The following is an 8,375-nucleotide window of genomic DNA, read 5'->3' as shown; positions in this document are numbered from 1 at the left end:
TTGAAATGTTGTCTTGGTGACCATCCACAAGTTCAGTGAGCACATGGCAAAGCTGCAGACGTACAGTGTGGGAGGGCTTTGTGGTTGTGGAGTCACGTGTGACCCCCCCCCCGTTCTACTGCGGGTCCCAACCTTTGGGTTCTGCTTTACAGGTCTTCTTGGACCATCTCTGCTGCTGGTTGTTGTCGCACTCGCTGACTCAATCTTACTTCATCGTTCTGAGGAACTTCAAGGCCCCCGATTCTTTCAATTTACGCATTTTTCCCTGGGAACATGCATTTGGGTTTTATTGACGCCATAAACTAGCTCCAACTGGACCGAACGACTGTTACATACCAACCAATTAATAATAACCGAGCCTGCTACAGGAAATCGAACGCGGTGACCCGGTCGTCTGACATCAGACGGGCCGTTTGAGCAAACAATCGCAAGCAAGCACTCCAGCTATCTCCCTTCATTTGGCACAAACATTAATGACAAATCTCCTTCCTTTATGCTTTACAAATGACTCATCCTGGCCAAATGGAAACCTTTATCCGTTTAATTCAGCTCATTTTCTCTCTGCGATGTAACAGCAGGTTGCATAACTGCTCATAAACGGCAGCATAATGACTGAAAACGGAGAAATTGCCTTAGATGTGGCTTTGAATGGAATTTTAACTAAAGACCAAATGAGTTTCTCTTTAGGTCAGGGCACCTTATATTCCAATCTGTAATTCTGCGCGTGTTCGTGTGTGTTCCGGTGTCTGGTCCGCCTCAAAGCCGACTGCAGGCAGAACCAAGCAAGCAGACTCTGTACTTTCAGACTTTAGCCAAAAAGGTTAGCTGCGCGAGGCCGCTGCTGCTTTGAAGGTTTGCCAGGAAGGCTACAGGAGGTAATCAGAAGAAAATACGTCCTCTCCTCCTCTTCTTCTTCTTTTAGACCTCCATTAGACCAGCCTGTCTCTCTCTGGGAGAATTGATTTCCTCCCTCCCCTCCTCCTCCTCCTCCTCCTCCACCACCACCGTCTCTCCTCTGCCTCTTCTCCTCTTACTCCTCTGCTTTTTTTCTTCTCGGGTTCCATTTGCGGCTTGTTCATCCACTCTAAAGAGCACTTCTAGGAGACAGAGAAGGAAACGAGAATAGTTAGGCCACGACAGGTTGTTCACACATATAGTTATCCACCCCCCTCTCCCCGGCAGCTGCCACCAGGCCTTGTTATCTGCAGGTACACAGATGCCTGCAGTGGTTTCGACCCATTTCCTTCCCCCCTTTTTGTTCGTACTCCCACTCCTCCCCTCCTTCATCCTCTCCTTCCTTGGCTGCTTGTTCTCCATCTCTTCCTCTTAATGCTGCTCTTCCACCAGTCTCCCACTCCCCTCCCTCTGTCAGAGCCAAGTCTCGGATCAATGCACCATTGATTTTCCTATCAATGAACATTAGTATGGATCAGGCTGCTGCTTGCGCGGCCCTGCCCCGAAAACACACACTGACGCACACGCGCGAGTCGCCTGTTGCCACAGGGACCCTGGATTTCATCACTGCTCAAGTATGAGCACAGTCACACAAAGGGGGAAAAATGAGCTTGATGCTGTGGACAAAAGGGGAACAGCGAGAAAAGACAGCGATGGAAATAAAGGAGGGCGGGATTGACCAAAGAGAGGTTCTATTTAAAAGCACAGAAGCCAATCAATGAAAGGGGTGACAGAAAGGGAAGGAAATGAAATCAGACGGAGGAGACTTGGTGTTTGTTTCTGCGCAAAGGAAACAGGCACTGGTCAACTGCCTGCTGGTCGATTCACCGCACAATAATTCAGTCTGATTGGCAACCAGCTCTGGCTGCTGATAATGGCTGCTAATCATGACAGTAAATGGATGCTTGCGCTTTATAAACCTTTGGGTGTGTGTGTTCCTTTAACACACACACACACACACACACACACACACACACACACACACACACACACACACACACACACACACACACACACACACACACACACACACACACACACACACACACACACACACACACACACACACACACACATCCCTGTCTCCTCTCTAACCCTATAATGGGCTCTGATTCAGGTGGAGATTGACACTTTTCTTTCTGCTGCGCTCCTTTTGTGTCCGTCATTGTATTCACTCGGCACAAACCGACGGCGGCCTCTGCGAGAGCACATTTCTGTGCACATCAGCTACATTTTGCGTCGCCAAACAATGAATCTGCTCAGCATTGCCATCTTAATTAACTCTACCAAAAAAAAGGAGAAAACAAAAACTGAAGAAGCAATAAAAAAAATTGAACTTCTACACAAGCCGTCTCCTCCGAGAGGCCTCGTCTGCGTCTGCAGTACCTAAGGACGAGTAAAGGATCTGAAGTCATCCATTCACTTAAACACAGAGCAGACGATGCTGAAGCAGTGTACACCTGTCTCCATAGAACAAAGGGATGTCCCTCTCTGGAAGCCCTTGCCTGAAAGTTGATCCTTGGCTAAGACCTCCTGCACAAGGAAGCGGAGCAGCCTCGGGGCCGTCCTTCACCCTGCCTGGTTGTAAAGCATATAATTTGGGCTGCAACAGACACCTGCCTCCCTCTCTCTCTCTGCCTTCCTGATACGTCTGCACATCACGTTCAGTCAGGAAACTTCATTCACAGAAGAATGACCAATTTGTTATTATTGATGAATTAGGCATAAAGAAAGATTAATTTAATAAAACTGCACATACTTTCTGTGTGGAGGATATTGTGTTATTTAATACATTCTTATATGAGATCTTCATGACACCCTTCCCCCACTCCCCTGCGATGACCCATAATTGTTCACATCCTCTGCTGTGGTGCAAATTGTGGTCAGGTGTGTCCTATTGGCTTTGACTCTTTTAGATTAGTCCATCTGTGGCAAATTGAACAGATTGGACATAAGTTTAGAAAGACGTCGCCTGTGCAGGGCACCTGTGGCGAGAGACTAAGAGAAACAACATCAAAATCATGAAAGTTTAGATTTGTCTCCAGGACAGCGTGGCCTCATACGTTCGGAGCAACTTTATCCTGAGGAAAGAAGCAGGAGGGGCGATAGGAGCCAGTGCTTACTGTAAAGGGGTTCCTGTGGAGAGATGGGAGAACCTGGCAGACGGGCGGTCTCAGTCACAACATTATGGTAAACAGAACAGACAGAGGCTGAAGAGAAGAGCTCCTAGAACATGAAAAACATCCTGAGTGTTGAGAACACAAATACACAACTCGTCCATTAACTTCATACCATCAGTCGAGTCCCTGGACTGATTCAAGTGTCAAATACAAACTATTCTCAACCACCAGCATGGACCACCGCAAGCCTCGTTGAGACGGAGACACGCATTAACAAACAAAAACAGACATTCGACCTGCGGAGCTCCAGAGGAAGGGGGGGCGAGCCCGCAGAATTTGGCAATAAGTCACCGGAGACTTCAACCTTTAACCACAAAGTTCTACTCACTTAGCTCACTTTGATCCACACGTCCGCCTCTGTTTGAGGTTTTCACACGGGGACTGAGTAAAGCGAGTTTAAATAGGGCCGAGTAGTGAACAATCCACTCAGCATCGGCGTATAGAGTTTCAGCATTTTAGCACAATCCTGGCCAAAGGGCGCAGTTAAGAGGAAATCCGCAAAAACGACAATGCAAAATTAAAAAAAATAATTAAACTTTTTTTTTTTACAACGTAGCGAAAGCAGTGTCTTAAATGTCTTGTGTATTGCCTTAATTTTTTTTTTTAAGTTTTATTTTTTTTAAATTGATTTCAGTGCCCAGACTGTCAATACTGTGCCGCCTCCGCGTATTATTAGTTTTAAGGTTTGGTGGACGCGTGCATCTCCTCGCCCACCGATGTAGACGACCTGCCCCTCGCGCTCAGATCGAAGCCGCACTCCCGGGCAGCCGAGTGCTGCGGGAGGGGAGGCAGGGCTCCCGACAGCGGCCGCAACAGCGGCAGCAGCCGGTAGGGAGCTGCTTTTCACCGGCGGGGAGGAGGAGGAACAGCTGCCCCTGCGCGCGCGGGGAAACGCCGGCTCTCGACGGGTTTTAGTTCACAAAAGAAAACTATAATTCTGGTATGAAAATAAAAGGGAATGTACGTGGAGCTGGGCGTAGTTTTACCAACACAGTAAAAGGTTACAATGCAGACGTTACAGGAATTTTTAAAACCTCATCTGACGAGGTCAAACGTTTCAACGCCAACAATAATAATACTTAATAATACTAATAATACTAATAATTTTAAAAATATACATTTTGTTTAAATTCTCTCTAGACGTAAATTGTTTTGTGCGCATATTTACTATGTCATTTAAATTCAATGTGCTGCATGCTTATTAACCGATTAGTGCTACAGCTCATTACAATTTCATATTTAAAATATGTATTGAATATTCAGCACACATATGAATAGCATATGTAAAGCTGAGTCATATCAATTTTTAGGTAAAATAATATTTGCATTTAATAGACTTTTATTGTAACAGTGGGGGCAGGCGTTCATGAAACCTCACAGACGCACAGCTCTAAACGCTAAACCAACATTGGCCTGGGTTATTTTAGTCGATGGACGTGAGCTTCTCGGTGTTACGTTTAGGGCTCCTGCCTTGAGCCAGTGGCTCGGTCCGGTAATGGTGGTGACGGTGAATTATTAGAACAAGCGTGTGCTTAGTAGTGAAAGTAAATGTGAGCCATTCAGATTTCCATACATGTCCGGCCACAAGGGAGCCCCCCCTCTTTCTTTCCTCACATACCCCCCCCCCCCCCCCCCCAAAAACACACACCTCTCTCTTCTCTTTGTTCCCCTCTATGAGCTCCCCACAAGGCACAGTCCCTCTCTGAGAGGGAGAGAAACCACACCACTGCCACCCAGCGGCAGCGGGCGCGTGCATAGCAGTGCGCGCATGCTCTTTGTTAGCCCCAGACCTCCACGAATTTCCCTCATGGTATTTTTTTTTTAAATAGGCCGTCAACGCCTGCGCAGATTAGCGATAATGTTACAAGCACATTTAACAAAAGGCACTACATTTCACCATTTCGCGCCAAAGGTGCGGGCTGCTGCCTTGCGTGAACGCGTCCTGCTGAAGTGTCCTTGAGCAAGACACCGACCCCCTGCTGACCTCTGGAGACGGCGAGGGAGGGAGGGTTTGTCCTCTGATTATCTTATCATCAGACGGATATATGCACGCTTCTTTCTTGCCATGATTTATTTTCACCACCATAGCTGAAGGATTAGGCCACACATCAAAATGATCCAATAAAAAGGAGACAGGACAATAATTTAATTATCTCCCTGTATAACATAGTTAATGAGGTACTTAACAGGGAGACGTTAATTACAGAATCTATATGGCCCCGCTCATTTCTGTGGGGCATCCTTTCTTCTCAGCGCCTGTTAGTAGGAGTCATCAATCATATTTCTGCACATTCATCCGCGCCAGTCTGCCACCAGGGCTTCAAGTTTTCCTCAGATTTGTATTTATTTGTGGCAATTTATCACTTATGCTGAGACGTTTAGTCGCAAAATAATAAATATCGTTACCACAAACACGAATGTGTCAGGAAATGTGATGTTTACGAAAAATAAATCACATTAACGTCCCGAGAGCGGCGGCAGCGGCGCATTCGAACGAGAGGAAGGTTGAAGGGGGGAATTTTTTCCAATAGGGGGCAGAATTACTGTAAAAAAAAAGCCTCCCTCTACTCCTGCTCCTCCATCTCTCACCCTTAACGTGCGTTCGTCACAACGCTGTAGGATCTGTTGTTTTGCCCCTACAGGCAATTTCCACCTTTTATCCAGCTCCTCTGAGCTTTAAACAGGCCTTCTTACAACCCTAAACCCCGCGTGTCTGCTGCATATTTATTTAACAAATCAACCAGACCACAGAAGGGCGGATTTGGTTCAGAATCCATTGCAAGGTAGAAGGTTGCCAGATGTGTTTTAGAAAGCACGTAGCTTGCTTTGTTCGTAAGAGCTGCCATTAAGTCTCTACTCAGGTTACAATGTGTGATTGATTTCTAGTATTATAATAAAATAATAAGTACACGAGCCTCGTTGACTTTTGATGCTCTTCTTAGTGGGGGGCGCCCTATTACGACGGGGTCTGGTTGCACCGGACCAGTGGGTCATATGGGCCTATAATTGAGTTTTAGGCGGAATCTGGAAGAAGCCTTTATGGAGTTAAACACCGTAGCGCGTAGTTAAATATGTTTCTGGATTATGACGAGGCTCGTTTTTCTTATAGCAACCAATGAACAGCTTGACTTCCTGTGACAGGACTTCATAACATTCTGTATACAGCACTGAGGTAAACATGTCGGTGCACAGATAATAGAAGTTATGATAAATGATTATTATGATAAATGAAAACATATTGAAATTCTTGTGCTGACGGTAATTTGAGTGCTGACAGAATAGAAGTGGAGGGAACACATACTGTATGAAGAGTTTAATCTTCTTGATGGTTGCGTATTTACTTACATGAAACGAATCAGATAAAATGTGGGCCACATTTTCTTTGTACCCCTCATTTCCTCTGCGGACCAAATAAAGCACGTGAATCTATGAAAAACAAATTGTTTGGAAGTAGACTTTTCAACATTTGCAGGACAAAGACTTAATAGCTGATGTTTAGAAAACTCTTTCTAGATGTCTTTTGAGCCATCTTGTTCTAAAGCCATGAAATCCGGGAAACAGAACTTCTTTCTTCAGACTTTAGTCACCAACAGACAAAATGGTGAGATAAAAATCTCCACATCCTGAATCGAAACGCTTATTTACAGCTCTAAACTGAACTTTGACGTGTGCTCACAATCTTTAACAGTGAATTGGAAGGAGATTTAACCCGTTTTTTCACTTGATCACAAGATCAACCGTCGTCCCACTATGGATGCGGTCAATTTGGGCGTATAACTAAAGGTTAATGCAGGTCACTCCATGGAAAAGAGGTTAGTCGACTCTCCTGTTTACACATAACTCCTTCACGAGACAGATACACGTTGCAGGGTGGTGTAACGATTCAATAGTCGACCACAACGCAGACACACAATGATGCTTCATTAGCCTATAGCTCGTTAAAAGTATAAAGCGCCACAGGATGAAAGCGTTCTCTGCAGGAACTAATGAGCCTTTTGTGTCCTTCATATCGGGCTACAGGCAGCCTGTCACACTCATGCGCTGGCTAAAACTGGGGATTTTATTCAAAACTACTCACGTGTCCAGATATAGCATTCCTCTATTAATGTTATGGGCATGTAAAAATACCAAGCACTAGAACAAGCTTCTAATTGATAGGCGTTAATCCCCTGAGACAATAAACTAGTTATGTTGGCCAGGTCGTTGTTGGCCGCTCTCCGTCGTTCCTACCGTCCTTGCTTGTTGACAGTGCATACATTTTTCCAAGATCATATTTCTGCAGACTTTTCTTAAAGGGGATGTTTTCAGGTTGTCACGTCCAGTTAGTGAAATCCCAATTATGGTGATTTTTTTAAATGCATTAACCGGCGTGTATTTATTTACCGAGTAACAAGCAAAAAATACAAAATAAAATAAGTTAAAAAAAAAACACAAAGAGCAAGGCTTGTTTAAAATTGATTATTACAATTTACCCGTGAAGATCAGGAGGTTCCGAATGAAAACGTCAACGACTGCTCAACTTCTTTTTCGGGAAATGTAAAGGTTAACTGAACTTGATACACGCGTTGGCACCGGTGGAGCAAAGGTTTGGTTTCCATTTGGCTGCGTTTGTGCCAGAATATAAATCAAACAGACGTTGATTCATCCGCAATGAAAAAAACACACGCAGAACCGTTTAGTTTCATTATAACAACTGCAACTTATATTTTTATCGTACTTTCGCTAAGAGTAAAACATTACAATGGAAATGTTGACCTCCTGAGTTCAACCACGATGAAAGTCGAATTACGCTGCAGAAGCAGACGCAGTTAATTACGGTGCGTTGAAAGTGGCAAATAAACGCGCTTATTGCTTTTATTACAAAAGGCGTTTCGGTCACGACGTCGCTCTTGTGACGCAAAAATATAAATCTCCTGCCGAGAGACACAAGACGATTTACTAACAGCGAGAGCTGGAGGCTAAACTGGGCAGGGAGTTTGAAGGGACATCCATTTCACAAGCAGACGTGGAGGCGCGGAGGACTTTGGACGCAGCGCAGAGTCAGAGGTCACTCCTATACGTGCGGCGTGTGTGGCCCCACAGCGGCTCACGGCCCTGCACGCTTCTCGTCGACGACACACGGTGATCATTTAACTCGGTACTGATGCTGTCTAAAATTAATTTTATGAAAACAATGATATGCATTGTTAAACTCTTGATTGCCGCTTCAGGGATGTGCAGACGCTGACAAAAACGCGCCCT

The 8,375-nt window shown here is 45.1% G+C and overlaps 1 long non-coding RNA gene across 2 annotated transcripts; it reads right to left on the bottom strand.

Annotated features, from left to right (window-relative positions):
- Positions 1-527: 527 nt before the first annotated feature.
- Positions 528-4,231, bottom strand: LOC114853858 (uncharacterized). Of its 2 annotated transcripts, none has more exons than XR_008694345.1 (3): positions 3,247-4,231; positions 3,078-3,180; positions 528-1,097 (listed from the first exon to the last, which is right to left on the bottom strand). It is a non-coding gene; the product is annotated as an uncharacterized LOC114853858 (long non-coding RNA). The 2 variants fall into 2 exon arrangements; XR_005897573.2 differs by having other exon boundaries at positions 3,463-4,228.
- Positions 4,232-8,375: the final 4,144 nt, after the last annotated feature.

Source organism: Betta splendens, chromosome 4, assembly GCF_900634795.4.
Source record: "Betta splendens chromosome 4, fBetSpl5.4, whole genome shotgun sequence".
NCBI classification, from domain to species: Eukaryota; Metazoa; Chordata; class Actinopteri; order Anabantiformes; family Osphronemidae; genus Betta; species Betta splendens.
Note: the sequence above shows the minus strand (reverse complement) of the source record. Positions and strands in the feature narration are given on the sequence as shown.